Source organism: Bufo gargarizans, chromosome 5, assembly GCF_014858855.1.
Source record: "Bufo gargarizans isolate SCDJY-AF-19 chromosome 5, ASM1485885v1, whole genome shotgun sequence".
In the NCBI taxonomy this organism is placed as follows: domain Eukaryota; kingdom Metazoa; phylum Chordata; class Amphibia; order Anura; family Bufonidae; genus Bufo; species Bufo gargarizans.
This window is the reverse complement of record NC_058084.1, coordinates 432,464,245-432,479,683: the sequence shown is the minus strand read 5'-3', so window position 1 is coordinate 432,479,683 and position 15,439 is coordinate 432,464,245.

Genomic DNA, 15,439 nt, shown 5'->3' with positions numbered 1-15,439 from the left:
CTACCCTGGCTCACTAAACATAACCCCACCATTGATTGGCAAGCGAGGCAAATAAATGGTTGGAGTGACTTTTGCAGAGAGAATTGCCTCACGACATCTGTTTCTGAGGTTTCTACTAAGACTGTACCATCCTTTCTCTCTGAATTTTTGGATGTCTTCTCTGAGAGTGGAGTCCAGGATTTGCCCCCACACAGGGAGTACGATTGCCCTATTAATCTCATCCCAGGCGCCAAGCTGCCTAAATCTCGTTTATACAATCTCTCCCAACCTGAAAGGGTCGCTATGCGTGCTTATATCTCTGAGAGTCTGAGAAAAGGACACATACGACCCTCGAAGTCACCTGTTGCCGCTGTTTTTTTCTTTGTTAAGAAAAAAGATGGTTCTTTAGGACCTTGTCTGGATTTCAGGGAGCTGAACAGTATCACAATTCGTGACCCTTATCCGCTTCCTCTGATCCCGGACCTGTTTAACCAGATTGTTGGGGCTAAAGTTTTTTCCAAATTAGATCTAAGAGGGGCATACAACCTGGTCAGGGTCAGAGAAGGAGACGAATGGAAGACGGCCTTCAATACCCCTGAGGGCCATTTTGAGAATTTGGTTATGCCTTTTGGTTTGATGAATGCTCCAGCCGTTTTTCAGCATTTTGTGAACAGCATTTTTTATCATTTAATGGGGAAATTTGTATTAGTGTATTTGGATGACATTTTGATTTTTTTCTCCTGATTTCAAAACTCATAAGGAACACTTACGTCAGGTCTTGCTCATCCTGCGGGAGAATAAATTGTACGCGAAACTGGAAAAATGTGTGTTTGCGGTTCCAGAAATTCAATTTCTGGGGTTTCTTCTCTCCGCTTCTGGTTTTCGCATGGACCCCGAGAAGGTCCGCGCTGTGCTTGAGTGGGAGCTTCCTGAGAATCAGAAGGCGCTGATGCGTTTTTGGGCTTTGCCAATTATTACAGGAAGTTTATTTTGAATTATTCCTCTGTTGTTAAACCACTCACTGATATGACCAGAAAGGGGGTAGATTTTTCTTCCTGGTCGGTAGAGGCGCGTAAGTCCTTTTCTAATATCAAGGAGAGTTTTGCTTCCGCTCCCATCTTGGTACAACCTGATATTTCTCTACCCTTCATAGTTGAGGTTGATGCTTCTGAGGTGGGTGTGGGTGCGGTATTGTCTCAGGGTTTCTCTCCTGCCAAATGGCGACCGTGTGCCTTTTTCTCGAAGAAACTCTCCTCCGCAGAGAGAAATTACGATGTGGGAGATAGGGAGTTGTTGGCCATCAAGTTGGCTTTTGAGGAATGGCGCCATTGGTTAGAGGGAGCCAGACACCCTATTACCGTGTTTACTGACCATAAAAATCTGGCCTACTTGGAGTCAGCCAAGCGTCTGAACCCGAGACAGGCCAGATGGTCTTTGTTCTTTTCAAGGTTTAATTTTGTTGTCACGTTCTGCCCTGGGGTTAAGAATGTGAAGGTAGATGCCCTGTCACGTTGTTTTCCGGGAGGTGGGAATTTTGAAGACCCGGGTCCCATTTTGGCTGAAGGTGTGGTGGTCTCTGCTCTTTATCCTGAATTGGAGGCAGAGGTGCAGGTAGCCCAGTCAGAGGCTCCTGATCTTTGTCCTCCTGGGAGGTTGTTTGTGCCTCTCGCTTTAAGACACAAGATTTTTAAGGAACACCACGATATGGTCCTTGCTGGGCACCCGGGGGCAAGAGCCACAGTGGATCTCATCGCTCGGAGATTCTGGTGGCCTGCGCTTCGTAAGTCGGTTGAGGGTTTTGTGGCAGCCTGCGAGACCTGCGCTCGTGCCAAAGTCCCTCATTCACGGCCATCAGGTCCTCTCCTTCCCTTACCCATTCCTTCCCGTCCTTGGACACATCTGTCCATGGACTTCATAACGGACCTGCCTCGTTCCTCGGGGAAGACTGTGATTCTGGTAGGTGGTGGACCGTTTTAGCAAAATGGTGCATTTCATCCCTTTTCCTGGCTTGCCCAATGCTAAGACGCTGGCGCAGGCATTTATTGATCACATTGTCAAATTGCATGGTATTCCTTCAGACATAGTCTCTGATAGGGGCACGCAGTTTGTTTCCAGATTCTGGAAGGCTTTCTGTTCTCGCTTGGGGGTTCGGTTGTCATTCTCTTCTGCTTTCCACCCGCAGTCGAATGGCCAGACAGAGCGCGTCAATCAGAATCTGGAGACATATCTGCGCTGTTTTGTGGCGGAGAATCAGGAGGATTGGTGTTCTTTTTTGTCCCTTGCTGAGTTTGCTTTAAATAACCGTCGTCAGGAGTCCTCTGATAAGTCACCATTTTTTGGTGCATATGGGTTTCATCCGCAGTTTGGGACATTCTCGGGAGAGGGGTCTTCTGGTTTACCTGATGAGGACAGATTCTCCTCGTCTTTGTCATCTATTTGGCAAAAGATTCAGGATAATCTAAAGAGCATGAGTGAGAGATATAAGCGTGTGGCGGATAAGAGACGTGTGCCTGGTCCGGACCTGAATGTTGGTGATCTGGTGTGGTTGTCTACTAAGAATATCAAATTGAAGGTTCCCTCCTGGAAGTTGGGTCCTAAGTTTATTGGGCCTTACAAAATCTTGTATGTCATCAATCCTGTTGCCTACCGTCTTGATCTTCCTCAGACTTGGAAGATCCATAATGTTTTTCATAAGTCCTTATTAAAACCTTATGTCCTACCCATTGTACCCTCGTCTTTGCCTCCTCCTCCGATTATGGTTGATGGTAATCTTGAATTTCAGGTCTCTAGGATTGTGGATTCTCGTGTTGTCCGCGGTTCTCTCCAGTACCTCGTTCATTGGGAGGGTTATGGTCCTGAGGAGAGGATGTGGGTCCCAGTGACGGACATTAAGGCCACTCGTCTCATCAGGGCTTTCCATAGGTCTCATCCTGAGAAGGTGGGCTCTGAGTGTCCGGAGTCCACTCGTAGAAGGAGGGGTACTGTCACCACCAGACATCTGAGAAGCTCTGACAGATGCCTTTCAGAACCTCCTCCTTGAGCTTCCTTTGTTTTGCTTTCAGTTCCTCATCTCGTTAGCCTCTCTCAGCTGTCATGTAGTTGTACTGATTGCATCCCTTTAAATTCCTCCCCATAGTGCATCAGTGTGCGGTTTATATTTCTTCCTGGAGTGTGTGTGCATGCTGATCCTACTTCCCAGTCTTCTACAAGATAAGTGTTGTGCATTCATTTGTGTTTTTCTGTTTGCTGGATCCCAGGTGACCCTGACTCCCTCCGTATCTAGTGTAGGGAGCCGGTGGTCGTGTCCCCTCACTATTATAGGGTGTTCAGGTGTTATACAGTCAAGGTACGAGGATATGCGATCATCTACCATTGGGATTTTCGCATAGGCTGAGCAGTCAGGGAGAGTGCCAGGTCTGATGCAGGGGTCTCCCTTTTTGTTCCTTAGTTTTGGATCCAGTGAGTCGTATATTCATTTTGTGTTGTCTTGTTTCCTGTACACCTTCCGTGACAAGTACTCGATTAAAGGGGTTATCCCATCACAATGATCACTGTTAAATCTGTTAATGATTTGACAGTGATCATTTTTGTAAATACATTTAATTACCCAATTCCCACCCTTTTTTAGAAAATAAGTCCCCTCTTACCTGATCGTTGTCTTTCGTCGCCCCTGGTTATGGTTACCTCTCCTGTCGAATCCCGCCGGGCCGCGCTTGCGTAGAAGACTGAAGATTTTAACCGGGCCGCGCAATGTCCTGAACGCGCATGCCGCCGCGCATGCACCATGATGACTTCTTCCTGGCCAGTATAGTACAGAGCCGTGGACGCGCATGCCGGCTCTGTACTATACAGGCCAGGAATAAGTCACCATGGCGCAGGACATTGCGCGGCCTGGTCGGGAGAAAATCTTCAGACTTCTGCGCAAGCACGGCCCGGCCGGGAGAAGAATCCAGAAAGTGAACGTCGCGCTCAACAAGGGTAAGTATAAAAAGTGAAGATGGGAATACCCCTTTAATACTCAATTGCTAAAATAATCGTTTCCTGTAGCCCTAGATGTCATCAAGCTGTGCGCCTGTTTTGGTCAACTCGCAAGCATGGAGGGCCTTACACGTGTGAAGGAGGAGGAGGATGAGGTGCTCATAAAGAAGACTGGTGCGATGTCGGTCATATGGACCTGGTTTGGGTTTAAGGAGTCAGATGTTGAGCAGAAAAATATAATCTGCAAACTATGCTGGGCGAGAATAATAGTGAAGATGGGGAATACAACAAATTTGTTTTATCACCTCAAAATGAAGCACGGAATACAAAGATAGACAAAAACTGCGCCCTCCTCCACAAACGCCCAGTCAGTCAATTGGAAACCAAAAAGGTGCCCCTGCCCCTACACACCAGATTAATCTTTTAAAAGCATTTTCTAAAGGCATTCCATATGACAAAAGAAATCGGCGGTGGATTCATATTACAAATGCCATTACCCTGTACCTGTGTAAGGACATGGTGACGTTTCTTACAGTGGAGGAAAGCGGCTTTCAGAACATGATTAAGACACTCGATCCACGTTTTCAGTTTACCCAAACTGAAATGCTCCAACTGTATGACAAAGTCCGCAAGCAAATGAAGTAAGAACTCTGGAGCATAAAACACTATTCAACTACTACGGACTTGTGGTCCAGTCGCACAATGGAGCCTTACATTAGTCTCACAGTCCACTTCATCAATGACGAGTGGAAGTTGTGCAGCAGATGCCTACAGACATCTTATTTTCCTGAGGATCATACGGGTGAACTGATATCTCAGGGATTACAGGAAGCACTGGAGTCATGGGGACTTCAAGAAGAGTTACAAGTCTGCATAACCACCGACAATGGCGCAAATATCATGAAAGCAGTGAAAATGAACGGCTGGACAAGACTGCAGTGCTTTGGCCACAGGCTCCACCTCGCCATCGGTACGTAAACGTTTCTTTTAGTCCTAGACTAGTTCAACATTATGCGGGGGTATTGTGCTAATAATATCTTCAAATTTTGTCCTTAGAGAGAAGTGTGAAAGATGCCCGTGTTAAACATGCAATTGGCAAATACAAGAAAATAGTGAGTGCCTTTTCCTACACTTGGAAAAGGAAAAGAGAAATGGCTAATGCCCAGGCTGAGCTAAACCTGCCTACTCACCGCCTCATCACTGAAACACCAACAAGATGGGGGTCTCGACAACAGAGGATTCAGCGGCTGCTTGAACAACAGAAGGACATATCACAGGTCCTGAAAGCAGACAGGAAAACCAGGCACCTGGTACCAACATGGCAGGACATTGATGCGTTAGAATCTATGAACAAGAACCTCAATCCCCTGTTGGAGTTCACAACCGGCGGTAAACAGTGAGAAGTCCGCGGTGCTGCTCGAGCGCCGGTGCCTTTTCAAACAGCTGATCGGTGGGGGGACCGGGTGTCTGACCCCCGCCAATCAGAAGCTGATGATCTATCCAGAGTTTAGATCATTAATTAAATTAAAGTGCAGAACCCCTTTAAAGTTACTGTCAGTGCAGCCTGGATGATTACAGTGTTTACTTTACCGTTTAGAGAAATCATGTTCAAATATGAGCGGTGGGAGGGTGATCTGTGGTCTGTGGATGTCATGAGTCATTACACTGTTATAGGGGGGGAGGGATCTATAGATGATACTCTTATAGTGTTATAGGGAGGGGGATCGGGGGTCTTTGGATGTCATGATACTGTTACGGGGGGGGGAATCTGTAGATGACACTGTTATGGGGGGGGGATCTGTGCCACTCTGTGGATGACACTGTTAGGCTCCATTCAGACGTCCGTAACAGCGGCAATGTGCGGGTCCGCATTTTTTTCCCGGAACGGAATTGCGGACCCGGAAGTGCGGGTCCGCATTTCCGTATCCGGCAGCACATCGTGCTGCCCTATAGAAATAAATGGGTCCGCAATTCCGTTACGCAAATTTCGGATGTGTGAATGGGGCCTTATAGGGAGAGGGATCCCGATATGACACTGATATGGGGTGGATCTGTGGATGACACATAACATAAGATGCTATAAACGGTATGTGTCATCCACAGATCCCCCTCCATAAGTGTCATCCACAGATCCCCAGGCAGCTAGGAGATGTTGAAATCTGAGTGATTGGGGTTTTTCTTCCCTATTGCGGTTTTAGGTATTGGGTAAAGTATCGCAGCATTTCTAAGCATACTTGTGTAAATGTATCGTTGTTATAGCTGCCCCCCCCCCCTACTTTTGTCCTGGCCCCCAGTGTGCCCCCCCCAAATCTGAAAGCTAGAGACGCCACTGATCACCTCCGTTCTTTTGAGCGCCTCGAGCTATTCCAGGGGAAATGTGAAATAGATGCAGAAGGGACAAGTGGCTGAAGCCATAGCTTCAATAAACATTTTTTAGCTGTCATCAGCAATTTGTGACCCAACGGGGATATGGACTCTACTGTATACTCACTAACTGTCTGGTCATCTCTATCTATGATGACATGTAAAATTACTAGGGAAGACGTGATATCCGTTTACCGCCTATTTTAGACAGAACTGAGCTTAGGTCTTTCCAGTAGCCCTCTATTTTAGGACAACTCAATAGTCCATGAAATAAATCTGACCTTGGCATGCCACACTTAGGACAGGCAATCCGTCTATCCAGGTTGACCTTAGATCTAGGGATATCAAACCCATAAATAGCGTGATGGAGAATTTTTAAGCACAAAGGCTTATAGATCTCTCTAATCCCTAAGGTCTCCTCCCACCTCCGAAATACCTTCTTAGGATCTTTCTTCTCCCATCTATCCCTGAGACATTGGTACAATAATGAGATTGAAAGTCTGGTTTTGGTTTTCCACAGGTCCTTTTCCTCAAAGAAGAAGAAAGAAGAGAAGCCGGGCTGCGCGAACAAGTGGATGAGGTGAGTTAATTTTATTTATGTTAACCCTTCCAGCCCTATTTTATTAAGAATGCTATTATTGTCCCTTATAACCATGTTGCGGATGCTTGCAATTTTCACGCAGCCGATTCACGTTTTCAACGTAAAAAAACGCACAAATACAGCATGCTGCGATTTTCACGTAACGCACAAGTGATGCATAAAAATCACTGCTCATGTGCACAGCTCCATAAAAATGAATGGGTCCGGATTCAGTGCAGGTGCAATGCGTTCACCTCAGGCATTGCACCGGCGTGGAAATCTCGCCCGTGTGAAAGAGGCCTAAGCATCGCAAGCATCAGCAAGCAGGTGCGGATGCGGTGCGATTTTGACGCATGGTTGCTAGGTGACGATCGGGATGGGGACTTGATCTTTATTATTTTCGCTTATAACATGGTTATAAGGGAAAATAATAGCATTCTTAACACAGAATGCATAGTACAATAGGTCTGGAGGGGTTAAAAAAAATTGAAAATAATCCACTTGTTCGCGCAGCCCGGCTTCTCTTCTTTCTTCTTCTTTGAGGAAAAGGACCTGTGGTGACGTGACTGCGCTCATCACATAGTCCAGCACATGATCCATCACCATGGTGATTGATCATGTGATGGACCATGTGATGAGCGCAGTCACGTCACCACAGGTCCTTTTCCTCACAGATCATCAAAAAAGAAGACAGAAGAGAAGCCAGACTGCGGGAACAAGTGGATTAAGATGAGTCAAAATTTTTGTAATTTTTTTTAACCCCTCCATCCTTATTTTAGTAAGCATTCTGTATTAAGAATGCTATTATTTTCCCTTACAACCATGTTATAAGGGAAAGTAATAAAATCTAAAACCCGAACTTCTGTGAAGAAGTCCGGGTTCGGGTCTGGGTACCAAACATGTCGATTTTTCTCATGCGCGTGCATTAAAACGCTTTGCACTCGCGGGGAAAAATCACGCATTTTTCCGCAACGCACTCACATCTGTTCCCGCGCGTCCCCCGCAATGCCCGTGTGAACCCAGCCTAAGAGTTAACTGCAGGCACTGGATGTAGAAGGAGAAGCTGACCCACTGGTGTGGTGGAGGCTGCACCAGGCTAATTTTTTCAAACTTGTGTTCCTGGCGAAAAACCTTGTCTGATGTGCAAGAAGTTTGGCACGCAAGGAGCATAAACACTGATGTTGTTCAGTTGTGTTGGTATTTGCACTACATATTGCAAACAAAGTTTGAAATTTGTTGTATATTTACACGGAACCTGTCATCAGCTTTATGCTGACATAAAGGGCAGCATAAAATAGTGACAAAAATGCTAATTTCAGTGGTGTGTCATTCAACTAAAAGTGGTTGCTGAGAACCAGCATCATAATCATTGCAGCCCAGGGCTTGAAAAGAGTCAAATCTACCCAAGAAGAGTCCTGGTTATTCCTAATCTCCTGCTCTCCTCGCCCATCTGCTGATGACTGACTGTTCTCTGCTAGAGAGAAAGGGAGAAAACTAGGTAGAAGCCGGTCAGTCATCAGCAGGTGGGCAGGGAGAGCAGGAGATTTATGAATAATCAGGACTCTTCTCAGGTGGCCGTGACCCTTTTCCAGGCCAAGTCTGCAATGATTGTGATGTTGTTTCTCGGCAACCACTAAAATCAACTCACCTGTGGCTACTTTAAACTGCTGTTGGTATGGGCAGCATAAAGTTGATGACAGGTTCCCTTTAATAGAAAAGAAACCTGTTGAACGTGAAGGGTTTTTAGTTCAAATATGTGCAGCTTTATTTTTGTGCAATATAAATAAGTAATCAAGACAGCAGGAAGAAATGCAATGTTTATTTTTTTTACATTTTGCACTTTATTTTAAACAATTTTGTGTTTTACTAACACTTCATCTTTACATTGTTTGCAGAAAGATCTGTTACACATCTTAAAAATGTATTACATTTTTTTGTCATTTGTATACATACAAAAGAAAATAATATATTGCGATATATCGTTATATCGAACATGCTTTAAATTATATAGTGAGTAGCAGAAGGACCTGGCTTCGTACGGGTATATTTCATATATTTAATTTTATGTTTTCGTGTGTCGTAAAAAGATATCAACAGTACTCCCCATAACAGAGACCTCTACAGTACCCGCCCCTTTAACAGTGACCTCTGCAGTCCCTGCCCCTTTAACAGTGACCTCCACAGTGCCTGCCCCTTTAACAATGACCTCCATAGTGCCCTCCCCTTTAACAATGACCTTCACAGTGCCCACCCCTTTCAATTTTGCCCAGGGCCATACTTTGTCTAAAACTGCCTCTGCCCCTGGCTACGCCCCTGCATATGAGTTTATTAAGACGTATGTGTCATCGCTGCACATCTGCATATTTCCGATTCCGATCCCACAAGCGTTATGATGTTCTTTTGATCATGGAACATTTCTCCTTGGACAACAGATGAAGTAGATGATTTTCCCATGGAAAACTGATCGCATCAGAGCAAAGTTGCCATCAAATATTTGCCTTGTTCCACATGAAAAACATTTAGTTTGTTGTTCCAAGTGACAAGTTAGTAGTGGTCTGCCCTGGCTGAGACTACATGTCCTTCTGTTCAGAGCAGTATCTAGGTAGCCTAGTATGCAGATGAAAACTTCATGACCTGAGGGATTGGGCTGCATAACGGATCCATCCCGTTTCCGCTATGCAGGGGAGTTCTCACCTGCATAGCGGAAATGGGACAGATCCGTTATGCAGCCCATAGACTTCTATTATGACGGAATGAATAACGGAATGCCTCTTATGGCATTCCGTTATGCATTCCGTCATAGAATTCCGTTATGGTCCGTGGTAACGGAATCCATAACGCAATTTAACTTTTTACCAGTAAATAAATCGCAAAAGAATTTCATAACCGGAAATTCACACATCTCTAGTTGCAACTTTTTAGTGACTTTTGCAAAAGTCGCACATAGTAATAATGCCATAAGTCTAATCTCACTTTTCGCTCTTAAACATAGACCACTTTGAAAAGTGGCGAGTCTCACCAAATGTCACAAAATTTGACCAAATGTTTCAGAAAACGCCACAATCGGCATCACGTGTGACATTTTTTAGACAAGAAATTGAATTATCTCATTTCATAAATGTCCCCGGTGTTTGTTACTCCCTCCCAACCTCTTGGCCCTTGGGTCAATTCATCGCCTCCTACTACTGTCTCCTAATGTCTGCTAATAATGCAGTTCTTTGAAACAGTCGAGGTCTATCTTCTTGTAACCCAATAGTCAACCAAGGCTGGGACCCATACGAAGCCTCACAGTCTTCCTCTAAGATGTGTATGCCATGGGCTTTTAGGACCAGAACATCACCATGAAGTATATGGGAGGCAGGCAAAATTTCCCCTACGGCTGAAACCTACCTGTTTTTTTGTTTTTGTTTTTTTTACTAAAATCTTTACTATGCTACCAGGTCAATCTCACGTCATGTCCTCTTATGCTAAGCTCATTTTAAATTGCAAACATCTGGAAAGATGGGAAGAGATAGCTGTTGGCCAAACGATCGTTCAGTGGACAGTCGCCTCAGCATGGATGCTAGTACAAAAATGACCAAGATGGAGAATTTTTACATACAGATTACATGTCCGTCACAATAAGTGAGTCATAATGACACGTCTCAGTCCTGCACAGAGGCTGGAGAACTTTGTGTGCGGTTGAGACAAGTCATCATGGTTTTCTGTGACTAAAGCTGAAACATCATCATAGATTCAGCTGCCTTTCTACATTTACAAGGCCAGTATAGCAAGAACTGCTGGCCCAAGGTGGAAAAAACTCCAAAAATATTAACCCTTTCACTACAAAGAAAATTCTGCCTCTGGCACTCACTTTCCTTTTCTATATCTTTTCATGACAGGGTATACTACTAACAGGGCCTCGTATGGTTATGTAGATGGCAGACCTGAATGTCTTCGTATGGCTTCCAGCTTCCATCACAACCACTGCCCTCCCTATGACAGCATCATAAGGAGCTAATGAGGTAGAGAGGAGGCCCTTCCCTCTGTATACCACTTAGATGCCACAGTTAGCATTGACAGCAGCGTGTAAGGTGTTCAATTACAAGGATTTGAGTTACAGTATGTCTGATCCTGGCTGTCGTGCAGGGACGGCTCCTTCAGGCATTGCTGAAGTCAGAACAATCCTGCCGGGGGGACTAAAAGGCGGCACTGGATTGGAGGGGCCTGAGAAGAGAAGTAACAACTTTATCTTTATTATATTTACAACATCCATAAAGTTAGGCTATTTTCACATCTGCGTTTTTGCTGGATTCATCATGGCTCTGCAAAAAAGCTTATGTTAGGACAATACAACCGTCTGCATCCGTTATAAACATATCTGGTTGTATTATCTGTAAAATAGCCATGACGGATCCGGCACTAAAACCATTGTAAGTCAATGGGGGACAGATCCTTTTTCTTATGTCTGAGAAAACGGATCCGGCACCATTGACTTATATAGTGTTTTATGCTGGATCAGTCTTGCTCCGTATCCCATGATAAACTGAAAAATTCTCCTTGCAGCGTTTTTCTGTTCGGCATGGGAACGCAAATGGAATGGAATGCATTCTGGTATACTCTGTTCCGTTCAGTTCAGTTTTGTGCCCATTGACAATGAATGGGGACAAAACTGAAGCGTTTTCCTCCGGTATTGAGATCCTATGATGGATCTCAATAGTGGAAAGGAAAAGCGCAGATGTTAAAGTAGCCTTAGTTTGTCTCTGTTTTATCATATATTAACAGCCTATGTGTGAGTATTGCATGTGAGTTTTTTACAAGGATGGTCCATGCATTCTGCATTCTGCCCTGACTCTTTAACTTCCCCTTTGGTTTTTTACCACGGAAAACAGCCACACTTAACTCTCTCAGTCAGACCATTCCTGTGGCCAGAGAAAGAAGGGGATGAGTGACTAAATTAGAGCAGCACATATTAAACCAATCAAAGCATTGCTTTTCTGTGGACATATTTTTCTGGTCTTATCAAGAGAACAATAGAGCTGTCATACTCTTATCCCAATTCTACTAATCTACTATTTAATAACCGATAACATCTTTCGGTTACAGCAGCAGTAAACTAAACAATGGATTACCTACCCATATAGGAGTTTTATCTTTCCTTGATGACTGCTACAGAAGGACATACAGTATTTTTGGTATAGTAATTCCGGAATGAAAAAGAGAAACAGCCAAACATTTTTAAACAAAAAAGGTTGTCTCAGTTCTGAAAATGGCATTTACCATGTAGACAAAGATAATACCAGGCACTTACTAATAATGTATTGTGGTTGCCCATATTGCCTCCTTTGCTGGCTGGATGAATTTTTCCATCACCTTATACATTGCTCGTATCCAGGGGTTACGACCACCCTGCAAACCAGCGGCTGTAGCGGTGCCTGCACACTGAAGGAAAAAGCACCAACCTCTCTGGTGGACAGGAATGTAAGTGCACATATCCACAGCAGCTCCTGTTCCAGCCGCCTAGTACCTGCGCTGCAGCGGTGGCTGTAACCCCGGGATACGAGCATTGTATAATGTGATGAATCACAATTCATTAGTAAGTGCATAGTATTAACTTTCTCTGCGTGATAGATGCCATTTGCTGAAGTGAGACAACCCCTTCAAGTTTAAAAAATACCCCTTTCTGATGGAAGAGAATGTCCTGGGACCAGAGCTCTCTACAATCAAAGGCTTTTATTAAAGATTAGGCAATAAAATCAGTCCAATGATGTGTTTCAGCAATAAAAGCCCCTTTTCAGATGAGGACATAATATACACTGAGCAAAAATATAAACGTAACACTTTTGGCTTTGCTCCCTTTTTGCATGAGCTGAACTCAAAGATCTGAAACATTTTCTACAGACACAAAAGACCCATTACTCTCAAATATTGTTCATAATCTGTCTAAATCTGTGTAAGTGAGCACTTCTCCTTTGCCGAGATAATCCATCCCACCTCACAGGTGTGGCATATCAAGGTGCTGATTAGACAGCATGAATATTGCACAGGTGTGCCTTAGACTTCCCACAATAAAAGTCCACTCTGAAATGTGCACAGTTTTGCCTCCCTCGGGGGGGGGGGGGGAGTCAGAAAACTAGTCACTATCTGGTGTGGCCACCATTTGCCTCATGCAGTGCAACACATCTCCGTCGCATAGAGTTGATCAGGTTGTTGATTGTGGCCTGTGGAATGTTGGTCCACTCCTCTTCAATAGCTGTGCAACATTGCAGAATATTGGCAGGAACTGGAACACGCTGTCATATACGCCGATCCAGAGCATCCCAAACATGCTCAGTGGGTGACATGTCCGGTGAGTATGCTGGCCATGCAAGAACTGGGATGTTTTGAGCTTCCAGGAATTGTGTACAGATCCTTGCAGTATGGGGCCGTGCATTATCATGCTGCAACATGAGGTGATGGTCGTGGATGAATGGCACAACAATGGGCCTCAGGATCTCATCACGGTATCTCTGTGCATTCAAAATGCCATCAATAAAATGCACCTGTGTTCGTTGTCCATAACATACGCCCAGGGCCGGACTGGGGATAAAAACCAGCCCTGGAAAAAGTTGCACACCAGCCCCACAGCATTGCGTCATTATTTACTTGTTTATAATAGGAGAAAGCATTCATTTTAAAACACGTGTGTAAACACGAATATGAACTTTGCCCCACGATAGCTCTTTTGTAGAACCCCCATAAAAACTTACAGTTACTTGACTTGGCCCTTGGGGATCTCGGACGCCACTTCAACACTTGGCCGGGGGCTCGGCGGAGCTGATGTTGTGCTTTAACCTAATGAGAAAGATTTCATAATAAGGATTTGGAGAAAGGGCAGAGGGATAGCAGAGCAGGGAGAGGCTGGTGCTGCTACTAGGGGGTCATACCATGGGGGAGTAATAAAGCCCACCATAATGCCCCCCCAGTAGTAATAATTCTCCTTATAATATGCAAAACATTTGTAATGCCCCCAGTTGAGCTAATGTTCCCATAATGTGCCAATATAAAATACCCCTTCTCAGTGCCCCCGTAGATGACCCCCATAGTGCCCCCCCCCTTCCCCATAGTACCCACCATAATGTGTCCCAGTATAAAATGCCCCTATACAGAGCCCCCATATAAAATATCTTCTTTTTTAGCCTCAGTAGATGCCCCTATAGTGCCCCCCAATAATCTGCAGTAAGATGTGCCCCCATAGATGCCCCCAATCATGTGCCAGTAATAAGAGCCCCCCCACCATCATGTGCCAGTAGCCAGAGCCCCCCCATATCATGTCAGTAGCCAGAGCCCCCCCATATCATGTGTCAGTAGCCAGAGCCCCCCATATCATGTGCCAGTAGCCAGAGTGCCCCCAATCATGTGCCAGAAATAAGAGCCCCCCCACCATCATGTGCCAGTAGCCAGAGCCCCCCATATCATATGCCAGTAGCCAGAGCCCCCCCCATATCATGTGCCAGTAGCCAGAGTGCCCCCATATCATGTGCCAGTAGCCCCCCATATCATGTGCCAGTAGCCCCCCTTATCATGTGCCAGCCCAGTAGTCCCCCCTTATCATGTGCCAGCCCAGTAGTCCCCCCTTATCATGTGCCAGCCCAGTAGCCCCCCTTATCATGTGCCAGCCCAGCCCAGTAGTCCCCCCTTATGTGCCAGCCCAGTAGCCCCCCTTATGTGCCAGCCCAGTAGCCCCCCTTATCATGTGCCAGCCCAGTATTGTACCTATATAAAAAAGAAAAAAAAAAGAATACACTTATACTTACCTCCAGCAATGCGATGCGATGCAGGCCGCCTCTTCCGTCTGTGTCCCTCGCTATACGGCTCAGGGGACGCGATGACGTCATCGCGCCGCCTGCACCGGCCTGAGCTCTGATAGGCTGCCAGCACTAAGCCGGCAGCCTATCAGAGGAACAGGAGGGGACACACCTCTCCCTCCTCTGCCGCAGCACAGGCATCTGTATTGCCGTCCTGAGGACGGCAATACAGATGACTATGGAGATGAGCGCTTCCGCAATGGAGGCGCTCATCTCCTGCTCTGCCCTGCCGCCGGCCGCGGCCGCCCCTACTTGTCACCAGGGCCGCGGCCTTGCGGCACTCAGGCTTGCCGGCCCACCGGGAAATTTCCCGCTATCCCGGCAGGCCAGTCCGGCCCTGCATACGCCTGTCCATACCAAAACCCCTCCACCACCATGGGCCACTCGATCCACAACGTTGACGTCAGCAAACCGCTCACCCACACAACGCCACACACGCTGTCTGCCATCGGCCCTGAACAGTGAAAACTGGGACTCATCCGTGAACAGAACACCTCTGCAACGTGCCAGACACCATTGAATGTGAGCATTTGCCCACTCAAGTCGGTTACGACGACCTTCTGCAGTCAGGTCTCGATGAGGATGACGAGCATGCAGATGAGCTTCCCTGAGACGGTTTCTGACAGTTTGTGCAGAAATTCTTTGGTTATGCAAACCGATTGTTGCTGCAGCTGCTGGATGTGGAGGTCCTGGGCTGGTGTGGTCACACATG